At 38.3% G+C, this 15,223-nt stretch overlaps 1 protein-coding gene across 3 annotated transcripts in view; it reads left to right on the top strand.

The window, feature by feature from the left end:
• The window catches only part of FUT9 (fucosyltransferase 9), a 107,593-nt gene that overhangs the window by 82,329 nt on the left and 10,041 nt on the right, over positions 1 to 15,223 (top strand). The gene's annotated exons all lie outside the window — the stretch shown is intronic.

The raw sequence follows: 15,223 nt of genomic DNA, 5'->3' as shown, positions 1-15,223 counted from the left end.
TTTAAAATCTGACAAAAATACCTCCCTGAGAAAATGTTAAACCCAAATTTCTCAGGGTAGATTTTTGGTTTGACAAACTGATAACAGACAAAAAAATTAAACTTTTTTGAACAAGTCTCTTTGAACTTTCATAGATCAAAATATAGTTTTATTCACAATGCATCAGAATGCAAAATCGTTTGAGAATCAGTTTATGAAGAGAGTATAGGACACCTAATTCATCTTGTCCAATGAAAACAAGAAAGTAATTTCCACCATAGTTTACTGTCCAATTTGTTCTGAGTTTGTTCTCCACTAGCAGAGAACAAAAGGTTATACACTGCAGGATTTTGTAAAAGAAATTTTTCAAAATTGCTCTGCATTTCAAACAATTATAGCTGTGGGAAGGCTTTTTTTTTTCTTAAATTTTTTAAATCAAGCTATTCCAAAGCTAAATTCTGTGCCACATTTGCCTACACACTATACCTTTTCTGTAATTTCCCTTAGATGTAGCAGTTAAATAAAACAGTGATGTAAAATCCCAATGGAAAAATAGATCTAGCTAGAATAATCATATTATCAACACATCAACTCTACAAAACTCTGTCTTGCTTCCTTGCACAAAATGTCAATTTAAAGTATCTTTCCAGAAGTCTCCTGGGAGATTATCGTATTTTATTCTCTACTTAGGGAAAAAAAAAATCTTAGAGAACCTATTAGAAGTCTCCTAGTGAAATACTTACAGTTCAGTTCAGCATAATATGCCAGTTTCAGAGAAGCTGAAATGTAATTTATTTGATTTTACTTTCATCAGCAAGTAAAGGTCATCCATCCAAAACCAGCTTTTCTGGATGCACACATTTCATTTGTTATCATTTTAAGTAACACAGAGTGCAGTCAAATTCCAGTATCTGTCAATCTCACACAAATTCTGTTAAATAATCTTTTTCTATTTAACTGCTTATACCATGAACATTGAATAAATGCTTGCTTGGCATTCAAACAAACAGCTTAAAGCAGAAAAACTACTTGTAAAATGGAAGGAATTTTCTAATTATTTAATGATTAACTGAAAACTACATTTTCCAGTTAATGTTAAATTATTTGGAATCTATAAATCTTCTGCACATGTAACTACATCTCTAAACATCCAAAGTGGGTCAATATTTAAAAATATTCCTCTGATAGTCAAACATAGTCTTTCTCCTCATCTGTTGTAACAATGACTAATAACAGGTTTCATTGGGAGCTCACTAGGAAATACAAATAAGTACAGAAATAATTTGCAGATACACTAACTATGCTAATTAGACTTACAGCTAATATGTCATCTCAGGTTATTTCTGTTTCTTTTGCAAAAATACCAGGTCTTGGCATGGTTTGTTGCTGTGGTTGTCGTCTGCATTAGTGATCAGCTTTGGAATCATATCACAATTCTGAAATAGACTGCCTGGCTACTTCCCTTGTTGGTCTGGTGGTTCAGTTCTTTACATAATTTAGGTGTGCACAAACTATTTTCCTTTACAAGAAGAAGTAGTGAGAGGTGTGGTTTCAAAATTTCTGCAAAAGTTCATGAGAAAATTCAGCTCCAAATCAAGAAGAGGGTTGGGCCACCCTGGAGCCGTGTAGCATGAACCCTGCCTGCATTCAATCACAGACCTTCTAAAACAGCCAGAGCTCCTATAGCAGCCTGAAATGGTTTTCACACTTTATAAAGGTCCATCCACTTTATAACATGCTATATATGTTTTCTTCTTCACTGCAAGCTGCCACCAGCAACTACATCTTCCCAAACGTTTGCCATTCCTTCACCATGCAAGAAATAAAATCCTGAATTCACTTCAAATACATGCTCAAACAGATTGACATAAGGTAGAAATGACATCTAGGTTTTCAGTCTCAGGTTTCTAATTAATATTTTTGCTTCTAATAGTTTGAAACAAGGAAATTTTTTTTGTGCTACATGTTTAAAGAAAGCAAAATACATTCAGTTCATATGTATATTACTTGTGGTGTATATATCTATTACGTAAGCACACATCAGCTACCATCTGCTGATTAAACCAAAACGAGCACCAAACCAAGTTACAAAATCTCCTCCCACCTTCACGCATATTGGTACAATGCCTTTGTTGTTCTGACTTGACCAAACTTTCTCTGGTGGTAAATCAGTCTGCAGGATGAATATATCTCTGGAAAGGAAACCCTCTCTATTACTAAAGGTCCTTTAACATGATCTGATTATTAAGAGGGTGATCCTACACAGAAGCTGTGTTCTGCTGCAGATACATTTTTCAACCAGGCATCAAGTCTCAGCACTGCTAAGGAAGCAAATCAGATGTATTCAGGTCCTTCCCTCACTCTCACATGCAGAACAGAGCAAAACAACTGCCTCTATGAGTACAGAATCATTTCAATAAAATAAATTCCCATGTATTCTACTTACACTTTAATCTTCCCTTTTGGCATTGCTGAGTATAATTTCAGAGCAATAAATAACAAAACCAGATGCTAAGGTGTCAGGCATAACATAGGAACCTGAATAACTCAGAAAACACCCAGAAAATATGTAGAAAAAAATCTTTGAAAGACTTTATTCTAGCATGTCCTTAGAATTTTTATTAACACACTTATAAATCTTAGACCTTTTTATTGGCTGCTAAAATTAATCTACTAGAAATAGTTGGTTGAAAACAATTATAGCTGACTTGTTCATGACTCAAAATCTAAAAGGGAAGAAAACTTGAAAGAAACTGACTGGTAATAAAAAAGAAGCTGATGATAATTGCTGATGCTGAAAATGCAAAAATGGAAAGAATATGAATGAAAAGTAAAGTGGAATTTTATATTCCTTTATCTTTAAAGCTTTCTTTTCGTATAAGTTGCATCAATAAACATGCTTGTTTGCTTAATGGGGGTAAATCCACCCCATTCCCCCGCGACATATTTCATCAGCATTCTAGTCTTAGTGACTGCCTTCTTTTTCCTGCTAGAGTTTTTCTGAAAGTCTAAAGGCAGATTTCCCATCTCCAGTTATTTATACAAAGGTCTCATGCATCTCGTGAGATGCAATCTTCAGGATTGCAGGGTTCGGCTTGCTGCTGTGCTTCTTGCTAAAAGAACTGTTTGAGAGCAATGCCTTCTTTCCCATCCTCTCTGATGAAAGGGTTAAGATACATAAGAAAGAAAAAGATCTTATTTCTCATATAATAACCCCTGTCTCCACTTTCTACCTCCTTTTCCCATCCACCCCTCCTCAGCTCAGTGCCTTAGTGAATTCAGTGCTCTCTTTTCCCTCCCTTTTAATTGCCAGGATGGCAGCAGTAGTCACTCCATTGCCCCCTGCACATTGCAGAGCAGTCACTCCGTTGCTGCCGTCACATTGCAGCACATCTCATCAGGGCAACACAACAGGAGCACATCTCACTAGGACCACTGCCTCTGTCCAGGGCCAGCAGCTTGGGCAGTGGTGCTCTATGCATTCATAAGCGTCTGTTTGCCTGTGTATATACTACATATGCACAGATGGGGTATGGACACAAAGAAATATAAAGCATAACTGATAAACATATTTCAGGGAACCCAAGGAATTAGGTGTGCTACAAATGCCACATAAATTGTGTGTGTGTGTATGTACATATACATATATTTATATTTATAAAATGTTGCAGGTGTGAAAACTGAGAGCCACTTCTAACAGCTGAGTCTTTCCTGAAGTTACGGACTGTGTGTACCAGTGTATTTATCTGTATAGGGGAGAGTGTTTATTATTCGTACCTTGTTTCAGCATTTAAATTCCCTGAGCTCTGACTTACATCTGTCTTGCTGTCACCTGGGCGGCCTTAGGTTTTTTATTTCTAAGTTAACTTTAATCACAAAGGAATAGCTTTTGAGCCCTTTTTTTTCTCTTCTTCCATGTTGTTGCAATCAACTGAAAGAACAAAACCCTAACTATATTGAAATTAATAGTTTTTTCAGTGTTTCTGTGAGCAAAATTTCATCTCTGATACTCCTTATCTTTCAGCAAATCTGGCTTTGCTGATAAAATTTCAACTATAGTTCTGCAAAAGGGATGTGTTTTTTTTCTTATTTTAAAGATCAAGTGGTCATTGACTTTAACCTGACTAAATCTCCCATTTCTCTGTACTAATTTACCTCATCAAAAGGCTTAGGATGTGTTTTCAGAGATTTGAAGCAAAGATACATAACAAATATATCTGATCTAAATAAATATAATACGATTATTTTCTAGTGAAATTTGTTTGAAGGAAAATATTCTGTCCCACAGACTCAACTGTTTTGATGCAAATTTAAGTCATGGTTGTCAAATACCTGTTAAAATTTTCATGACACTGCAAAGATTACTTTATCTTTCTAGGACTTCATTTCCATCCCTCCTTTATTCCACATAAAGCAGTTACACTAAAAAATTTGCTTTTAAAACTCAAAAAAACTTTTTAGGAAAAGGTATTTCAAAAGTGAAAGTATTGTTATCACTATAGCAGCATTTTATTCTGCGTGTATGGTACTTTCAATTGGTAGATTTTAAAGTATTTTATTAAAGAAGGGGAAACTTTATTACTCTCATGCCGTAGATATCTATGAGATAGAAAGTGATTAATGCCTAACTCAAATTAAGTTCCACTCAACTTAAGTCACCTTAAAGTGATAGAAGAGCCGGGAAGTCCTCCTACCACTTTGTTGTCTGTCCTATATATGAGACTCATCAGGGTACCAGAAGGCTCTAATTGTCCTGGTGAAACTGTTCTGTCCTTCAGAAGACCATTATGTAAGATTGGTCTTGTAAGTGAGATAAAGAATTCCTAACATTGTTATTATTGCTTTCAATTAAACTCCCTTTCTGAGAACTTATGATAAATATATTTTAGCAGGAATTCCATTTACTTTGGCTGGGATTAAGTCTTTGTCATACTTTAACATTTGTTTTGCGTGACATTTGACTGCAACCGACCACACAGATCAAAGGCTGCACTCAAGAACCATTTTTTTGTGCTGAGCCTTAGCAGATCTGGTCCTTAGCCCAAAAGCCTCATTAGGGTGCCTAGACCACCTACCTAATGTAGGAAATCAGATAGGCACGTAAGAATGGAGGCACACGCCACAAGCAGTGGGAGAGGCTGTCCAGAACAGGAATGGGATGAGTATGCTTCCATCCTTCACCAAGAGACATACTGCTCTGAAGGAGTGCATCCTCCTTGGAATTCGGAGTTGGGAATCCTCACTTGAGAGCAGGGAGCTAGCCCCTTCCTTTTATGAAGAATTACAGCTTTTGAAACACAGTCAAAACAGCACTCACTCAAAATACAGACTGTTTTTTGTGATCTTTCCAATAAAGGAGATTTGAACTGCCTTTTCCACCGTCTCTTTACAGGGTTATAAACAGCATAGGGAAGGAAGCTGAGTCTACCTTCTACTGTTGCAGATGTGCCCTGGGCATAAATCATTAGGGAGTCAATAGGTATGAGACAGAAAGAGGTCAAGGGAAAATAGTAGTGCCTTGATTAGCAACTAGGCCACCAATGAGGAGGAAAGGATTCCTCACCTCTAATCCTAAAGCTCATCTCACATTGTAAAATCAACATTCATTGCTGTCTAGGATCTAGAAAATCCTTAAGGAAATTGAAATATCAAGTGTGAATCCCTCATGCTGAAGAAAGATTCATATCTAATAGATAACAGCTTCAAGTGCTGCAAAAGGGACTTCATACTATGCCTGTTTCTTTTTAAATTCAGACCAAAAGAAAGCAGCTGCTACCACTGCATTTAAGATGGAGTCTGCTCTTGCAGGCACATCTATATCCTTAGGGCTGAGAGCTGGGGTAATAGCTAGTTTATCGATTTTGAATGGCCCTTCCCTGTGAAGAATGAGCCCCTTCTGGGGATGTGCTGGCACCAGGCAGCTAAGAGCACAGGAGTCTGTAAGGCAGAGAGCCAGAGAGAGTTTAAGCATGACCAGCACTAAGAGACAAATGAACAGAAGTTTTCAGGGTTGGAGTTTCAGAGCTAGATACCAAAATTTCCCTTGATCCCTACTAATGGTGCCTGTTTCTGATTTGGGGCTTCTTAGGACTAAGGAAGCCTAATCAACCGGGGGTTTAGGTCCCTCATATTCTTTTAGTCAAATTAGTCCTACCAACATTTGCTAAACTTTGTTAACTGCGTGGATTCACAGGCTATTTGAAAAAGCAATTGCCTGCCATCAACTTTCTTTACACCAGTGTCCTTAAAGGAATACAGAATTAAGTGATGCTGACCTGGGTTTTTTTTACCATTTTCAATTTATTTCATTTGCTCCCCTGCTTTTTCCCTGTATTTCCTCCTAGCTATCTCTGCAGACTTTCTTTAGAAAGTTACATTCTGGGTAAGATTGCTATATAAATTCCTCATCATGTATCAAGAAAAAAGGAAAACTTTCTTTCCACTTTTTAAATACCTAGTTCTAACACGTACAGTAAAGTTGTACCAGAGAAAGACCACGGGCTGCAAACCATAAAATGGGAAAGAGACTGCTTGGCAAATTGCCTTTCTAAGATATAGTAAAAAATTTTACATTGAATTGTTACTGTAGTGGCAAAAATTTTTCTAATTCATTATGGATTTTCTTCTCTTTTCAGAGTAGAATAATGTATGACACCAAAACCTGGTAATGGAACTTTAGAATCAGCTGCTTTAACTTAACACTGCAAATATTTAACTTATCTTCTTAACAAGCATGAAAGGAAGACAACAACTAAGAAATAGCAATTAGCTTTAGTCTTTTCAAATGAAGTATAATTTCTGCTCTAACTGTTGTTCTGCTTTGTACAATGTATCGTCAACAACCTTTGCAGAATATTCTTCGTTCTTATATTTTAACCTTGAGAGCTGCTCTCAGAGACATCAGTGTATGCTAACCCAGACAGTAAGTAGTAAAAAGAAAACATCACCCTAGAACATGTAGGTGCTTGTAACTATTGGAGGATTTTTTCAGACATTTGTTCCTTCAACCCATTCCTCTTTCTTTTCTACCTAAAAAGTCTTTTCAGTGACTTCTGTTAAGCTTTGTATTTCTTAGCTTGTTATTCTAGTAGTTCCAGCTCTCTGACCTTCCCTGTGTTATGCACACAAAGAGACACTCCAAGAAATTAACAACTAGTTTCTCTCAACTGCGATTTTGTTTTCTGAGTATGTTTTGTGAGTATGCAATTGGAGAGGTTTAGGGATTTTTTTTTTGCTGATTTTATAGTATATACTATCTGAAATATGTATTATTTTTAAAATATGCTTTCATTCTTTTTATGTCAAGTTTTAGGTTTGGGGGGATTACATTTTTGCTTCTGTTTGTGTGCATGCATACCTTCAAAATTTTTGTTAGGAATATTTCTGAATTTACTTTGTGTGCACTTAGACTTCTAAAACTCTTCAGTTCTTCTTTTCAGTGTACAAACTTTATTAATCTTTATAGTGAGTTCCTAATTTGTTTGCTTCAGCAAGACACAGTATTTCATTTCAGAGTCTTTGTTTATAGTCATCTTCTATCTTACACCTACGGCTAATTGCTTTGAAATGTTTTGCACTACCATCACAAAACAGCTTGAAAATGTAGCTGCTGATACACAATGGGAAAATGATTGGTGCTGTTTTTCCATTGTTTTAATTTAGTGTTGGTGTCCTTACGCTCACAAGTGCTTTACAATCCATCGCTGACTTAGATTGCGCTTTTCCCAGATGGAAAGTAAGCAGCCATTGGTTTAGGCACCCATTATCATACAATATGAAGGATTTGTATGCTCTGTACACAGACTTTAACCTGAAGTTCTGAGTCACTGATAGGATTTTAAGAAAGCTAGAATAGTGAGGAGCTCTGCTCAAGGCATTTAGACAACAGTGAGCAGAACCTGGATAAGAACTGTTGGCCATCCTGATTCCTGTTGATCAACCTCTTTGTTCAGAATAGTCAAGAACCACAGTTGTTTTCATTATATTTGTAAAGCAAATGCTCGCCCTTCTTTCTACCCTGTAAGGAAATTTAATTTAAAAAAAAAAAAAAAGTCTTAATTGCAAATATGGATATAATTTTTAAAAAAAGGCCTATAAATCATCACCTCTCTTCTTCACTTTGACTGTTTTAGTAAACAGAATTCTCACTTTCAGCCACAGAGCAAATTCAAACTAATTTGAGCACTGCAGTTGCTTTCTTTTCTCTCTATGGTAGTTGTCCCTCTGGCATCTAGTATCCATAGAACATAACACTTTGCAAATTAAAGCAAGGACATGGACCTACATCCTAAAAAAAAAACGTTACATCACTACAGATCCCAAACCCAGGGGTATAATGAGTTTCTTAAGGGAAAGGTGCTAGGCAGTCAGAGAATTGAAATGTTTAATGGAGATCAGATTATAGGGATTTTATGGTATTTCATAGAGGCCTCTCAAGCTTTCTTTCTGGCCTACAGAGCTATCTCAGGAGTTAAGTTGCCACTGGCAAAATCCTCCAAATCTATGCAGTTGCATCTGGGAAAAAAAAAAAAAAGGCAGTACTAAATCCCAATCAAAATTTTTGAGCTTGCTTATGCAGCAAGATACAGCAATGTAACTGCACACAGCCTCTAATCATATCTACACAAACAGCTGGTGCTTAGACCTCCAAAAAACTTGCTTTACCACAGAAATAATATACTCTCCAGTAAGTGTTCAGTATTACAAGCACGCATCCTTTGCTCTTTCCTGATTCTGATTCATCTGTTTTGCATGAGAAGGTGGTTTGCAATGGTACTAGGGAACTACATTTTAGGAAATCAGCCAGAAGCAACTGTGATTCTTGGATGGGGAGTTTAGCTTACGTACACAGGAGTACCTACAGTTCTTCTGCAACTTCATGCTCCATTTTGTTTGGCTTAGTTCTCACTATTTTCACAGTTACTGTGAGTTGATTAGGAGTTTCTGGTGGTCTGGTGGCCATCACAAATACATAGCTTGTGTGCAGGTATGTTATCTGGCCAGCTGCAGTTTTACAAACCAGTCACAAAGCTACTGAAGAGCTCTTTCTACAATTCTGGCAGAAACAGAGAGAACAGCAGTTTGCTGTTCCCAAACCACATGGAAAGAAGGGAGGAAGAGACCACTTGCTTTTAGAGTGGCTTTTCTTCGATCAGTTTGATTTTGTGCAGAGCCTTTTCAGAGCTTTTGAAAAAAGCACAGACGGGATTGTGCTGCATAACTAGGATGAGTTTTATATTCAAGAAGATAAAAAGTACTTTCCTGGCAAGGCAGATAAAGTTTGCTACTAAGCTACAGTGATGAAGAACTCTATTTTTCATAGCTAGCACAGAACTCAAAGCCACCACCTGTTTCACAGGCTGCCATCGGTCATAAACTGTGATGTGGACAAGGAAACGTGGAAGTTAAGGTAAAAAAGGTTCTGTCTCTGGATGTTACCAATGCTGGCAAACCTGCTGAGGTTCTGATCGCTTTGAATGCACTTATTTTCCAGTTGTGCCAGGGAAGGAAAGAAGAACACTCACGTACCCTCTGAGACAAACTTCAAAGTTCATAATTAGGAAGCAACACAGCTGCCACGTGGAGTGTCCTGACACTAGCATCAGATTGTCTGGAAAAGTTTCTTGCTGATAAGACTTTTTTTTTTCCCCATATGTGGCAGTGGGGGTGGATGTTGGGTCACTCCAGTATGTACCGCAGTTCAGTAGCCGTTTCTGTCTGCTATTCTGAAAGACTCAGTCTGAGACATTAGTCTCTGGCTAATGTCACAGAAAGAATTCACTGAGCTGTTGCATAAGAAACTAGAGAGTGACAGTGTGTGACTGCCATGGGGAGAAGGAGAGGATAGATGACAACCACGGGGGAAGGCTGGGGGCTACTGAGCCATAGCAGAATGCTGTGTGTTGCACAACAATTTGGAGAAGGAAGCTGAGAATAAGGTTTTCTTCAGCGAGGCCTGAAGGGTCAAGACTCAGATATTCACAAAAAAGCAGCAGTACCCCACCTGGCAATTGATAGGAAGCTTTAGGCTTAGCCTTTGAAAACAGGGACTTTGTTGTTGCTGTTGTCCACACAATTTTTCACTTTCCTTCACATTTTCACTGTGTACAGTGTGGTTATTTTGTGATTTGCGAGACAACTTTGAAGATAAGGAATGTTTTTACTCATTTATTCAGCAATTCTTTTCAATTTTAGACTGCCAGCTTGTGTTCTCATTAGGTGCGTGTTATAAGAATCTGTGGGTTTATTAATAGTATTTATTAAATAATTATTATTTTTATATTTGTTTATTAATATTATTAATATTATCACTGAACACAAGGCTGGAAGAAATCAAGTGAGGTCATCTAGCCCAGTACTAGGACCTGGAGACACAATCTAATCTTTCATTGCTTAGTGGTGCTTGTCTAACCTGTTCTTACCAGTCTCCAGTGATAGGTTCGGCACCACCCCTAAGCAATCTATCTTAATGGGTACCTGTCCTTGGGGTGCTCTTAGATAAATTTTCTAAAACAGTTCAATGTAAAAATTACCACCACTGAATAAAATGCTTCTATACTGTTCTCAAAGTGCAAATACAGAAAACTGGAATCTGAGGAATTCAACAAATAACCCAAAAACAAAGGAGGTGGAGAGGGGAAGAAAAAGAATGTTGTAAACAATAGAATAAAAATATGCAGTCTGAGATCAGCAGCTCATTCAGCTTTCAGCCTTTTAACTGTATGCAGCTCTGTTGAGCCTTTTCATACTGGGCTGTTTTCAGAAATCTGTGGACAGGCATGGAAATGTGTGGAAGCAAGCCTGTGTCTGGACAGTGGGGAGGAAAAAATCCACCATTCTGGTTGTGACACCGGAGGCTTAACTGGGAGAAGTGAGAGTTAATTCCAATAAAGAGAAGCACTCTTCAGTCTTGGAGAGCTAAAGCGAAAGCAATTTGGGGCATGTCCATACAGCAGTGACTTGGAGATAAGAAGACACAGGCTGGCTGTCCTGAGACAATCAAGTTTCCTTTTATAATGCAGGTAAAAAAGCTCCAGCTAATTGGTAGTGTGGTCGAAGAAAATACAGCAGATATGCAGATATGCTATGGCCAAGACTGGTAAAACATGGCAGAGGACAGGGAGAACAATTTCAAATGAACCTTCTTTCTAACAGTAACAATTGTTTGCCTGACATCCCTATTAGTTCCCTCTGAATTCAACTGTTCTTTTATAGTCCTAGAGTATCTACCTGCTAGCTGCCTGCTAGCTGCCTGCTTCTAAATGGGCCTCTGACACTTCCGTTAGCCTCAATGCCCCTCTGCTCTTCAATCCTAGTAAGTTCACTGTAACAGAAACACCCATTCTGATTCCAGGAGTGATCCTCAGACACTATCTTGAGGTTGTTAATTATTTCTACTTGAGTGATTCTGAGACCAAATGATGATGAAGACAAAAGTTAGCCCTGAATGCTTAAAATTCTAAGATGAGAAAAGTAACTAGTGATTTTTTATTCATTATTCAGTGTCCACACTTTCAAGAATCTTGGCTTCAGCTTTATTTTCCTTTTGGAAAATCTCAGTATTAGACTACTAATGAATGTTATATCTCTGCAAGTAGTGATGTATTTCAGCTATTGGCAAAATCTTGAGAAACCAGGGAAATTGGTGTAAGAATATACCAGGGACATTGATATTATTGACCAGCAAGGTTGCATTTTCTCCTGCCTGCAATGTCACATAACCAGAAAAAAAAGCCACAGCTCTTCTTTCTGGAATGATTGAGAAGTCCCAGTTGCAATAAAGTCGTGATAAAACACTTTACAAAAAATTCTGTTTTGTTTCTTAATGAATGCAGTGCATTCACAAAATAGATATATTTTTGCAAGCCTTGCCTGGTATACTTGGTGTTAACATTGCTGGAACACCATAACTATCTCCCGGTTTTTATTGCTACTAAATGGAGTTGTGTGCTGATGGAATGCCAAGTTTTGCAGTTAAAAAGGAGCCTTGCTTAGTTTTGTACGGAGAAAAACGGTCTTGTACTGATGAAATACTATACTTTCAACTTGGGAAAAAAGCACCTAGAAAATACTTGCTATGTCATAACACTCTATAACACTTTATAACAAAACTATCAAAAGCACTGAATTCTTCCAGCTGGCAAAAGTCTCAGTAAACACATCTCTTTGAAAAAGTTTTCTTTTCAGAGTCTGGCATGCATGGGGGAGGGGATCTGTAAAAAGGAAATTTGTGATTCTGTAGTAGAAGGAAAGCCATGAAAGAGGAAGGGTGAGCTAAGGTTACTTGGCTGGATGTCTTGTAACAAATGTCTCCTTGGTGTCACCTTTATAGTGACAATTACAGTGGGAGGTTGATCACTTTCTTGGGCAAAAAAAAAGAGAAGAAGGAAATAAAGAAATATGGAAAAGACTTCACATTTTGGAAAATATGATGAGAAAATATTCTAAGAATTTTAGTGGACCACAATCTATATGTCCTAGCAGTACAGACAAGCTGCTTCTCAAGAAAATCCCTCCTGACCCAAACCATTTTTTTATGCTATGAAAAAAGTGTTTCTCAACAGGTGTTTACCACATACCTTCACTGTACTAAACTGCTTCCTATCTATGTACAGGACTCAGTCCCAAAAGCCATGAAAGCAGAGTTTGCTGTTCTATTCCGGAAGTTCTTCAGTCTGCCTTATGGTGCATAGAAATTATTGCTTCTGTTAGTCCTTCATCTTGAAAAATTACTGCTATTCCCAGTGTACATCTTTATAGTTATTACTGGAATTAACACAAAATGGAATAGAAAAATAGAATTCCATGAAAAAAATCCTGCCTAGATCCTCAGGGTATAGCTAAGTGGGGTATTTTAGTAGTCTGCTCAAGTCTTCTGCTTCCTTGCAAGTCTCTCATTCAAGTTTTTAATGGGACTTGCTTTTAGAATCCTTTTCCACCATCCCATTAGCAGTGCTTTCAAAGCAAAACATGCCAGTGATGCCTATACATCTACTGGATCTATGAGTCTGCATAACAAATGGTTAGTTCTCTGAATCCAAAGGATGAAAAATTATGAAGGACTATCCTTGATGTAGGCTAATGCTTTGGCAAAAGGCAAAATCTAACAGCCATGATCCCAGATCAGGAGAGGGCACATAAGTTCAAAGAACAGCAAAGCTATGAGAGGAAATCGATCCAGAAGGGATAAAAATAGGTAAATCCCCCTGTTTAACATTGTGAAATGTTAATAATGGCACTCAGGGTAGCAGAGACAACGAGTGTTTACCTTCACATTGGCACTACAATTCAAAAGCTTCCTACACAAATGCAACACTGTGGACACACTAAAATTTCAAGCAGAGAAAAGTATATACACAATGTCTGGTCATTTTCTGTGTAGCAAGAATTGCCCTGTGATGATGCAGGGGGGTTTTATTAGTTGGAAAGAGCTTAGTGTAAAACAATCCCTATCAGAGTGACTTGAGTCAAAAAGCTTTTTAACCGGAGGGCGACTACATTACCAGGCACAATGTTAAAGTCCTTTTCTGATTTTTCATTGCCCTTTTCAATCCCTAGAAAATGATCAGTCCCTGTGAATAGACACCTCTCCCAACCTATTGTCAAAACTCAGCTCATGCTATCTGCTCAGTGAAAAGCTATACTTATTCTGTGTGTTGGTTTCAGTAACACAAAGAACAGCATTACATGAATATCAGCTCAGCCTCTTGTTTTTTCCTTGAGTTTTATCTCCTGGAGCTGTTCAGCCTAAATCCCTTCTTCCTCAGAGATCCCATTCTTGCTTTCACTGTAGTAAGGCAAGGAAGCAAGGAAGCAGTCTTTGGGTCTTATAGGTCATAACCTCCCTTCTAGACATATTTGCCAGCAACAATCAACATAGGCCAAAAAAAGCCAGTGTGATCTTACTGTAAATTCAGAGGGATTTAAACTGATGACCATAAGTGGAAACGTCACAGACACAAAAGTTCCTCTCCTTTACTCCCCTCAGGATCATTTTGCTGAATACAGAGAGGACCAGCTAAACTAAACATAAGGAAAAAGGCCTAGACAAAAGCACCAGACTCAACATACCACTTACATTTTATATACCTGTATTAGGTGTTTGTGTCCAGGTGCTGACAGTCGGGACTGCCAGATGACCCTGTGGAGAGCAGCCAGGGCTGCCCTGTGCCATACATGGCCAATTCCAGCATTCTCCAACACACCCACTGCAGGGCACAGCTCAGCCCTGCAGCCAGGTTGGTGGCACCTCCAGAAAAATGTATTTAAGAAAGGGACGGCCAATGGGGAAGGAGGGGAAGAAATGTGAGGAACAACCCTGTGAGCACAGGAGTAGGTGCTCTAGATACTAGAGCAGTGATTCGCCTGCAGCACACGGTACCCTGGGGAGGACCCCACACTAGAGCAGGAGGATGTATAGTGAAGGAACTGCATCCCAGCTGGGGAGCCCAGCCTTTTTTCCTGAAAGAACTGTATTCTATAAGAAGGACGCAATTTGGAGCAGGAGAAATGTGTGAGGAGGGAGGAGCGGCTGAAAGGAATCATTGCAGACTGATCACAAGCCACCATCCCTTATGCATTGCTCAGGGGCAGGGAGGAAGTGGAGGAGTTGGGAATGAAGGAGGAAGTTGAGCCTGTGAAGAAGTTGAGGGGGAAGATTTCATTTTAATTTTTGTCTTTGATCCAGCTTAAATGGCAATAAATTACATTATTTTGCCCCAGGATGATTCTGTTTAGCTTGTGACAGTAAGTGGTGAGTGATGTCCCTGTCCTTACTTCAACCTATAAGAATTTCATCTTATTTTCTCCCCCTATTTTATTGAGGAGAGGGAGTGAGAGAGTGGTTGGATGGGTGTCTGACAGTCAGAAAAGGTTAATGCACCACAGTAACCAAAAACAGAATTAAGACCATCTACCTTCCCAAAACAAGGGGAGACACTGTGGCAAATTCCCTTTTCCTCAAGATACAGTGTTAGAATAAAGTTAAACATGACATTCCCTCCTCTTTCCTTTTCCTCAACAATGAATGTGAAAACATTTCCTTGTAACTGTAGTGCTACACTCACACATCAGTTTTTATACTCACAAAAGCAGCAAAGTTATGTGGTATTAATGGATCTCTGAATCACATTCTACTATGTCTGTATTCTGAATTCAGCTACTTATTTCACAGGTAGGAGATGAGTTATGAAAGTGGTTTAAAAGGCCTGAAACTGACTTTCTGCTTTCTGTGACTATATTCAGG

Source organism: Myiozetetes cayanensis, unplaced genomic scaffold (genome assembly GCF_022539395.1).
Source record: "Myiozetetes cayanensis isolate MyiCay16 unplaced genomic scaffold, myiCay2020 scf2-11, whole genome shotgun sequence".
Classification (NCBI taxonomy): domain Eukaryota; kingdom Metazoa; phylum Chordata; class Aves; order Passeriformes; family Tyrannidae; genus Myiozetetes; species Myiozetetes cayanensis.
The sequence above is the reverse complement of the archived record's forward strand: the minus strand, read 5'-3'. Positions and strand labels throughout refer to the sequence as shown.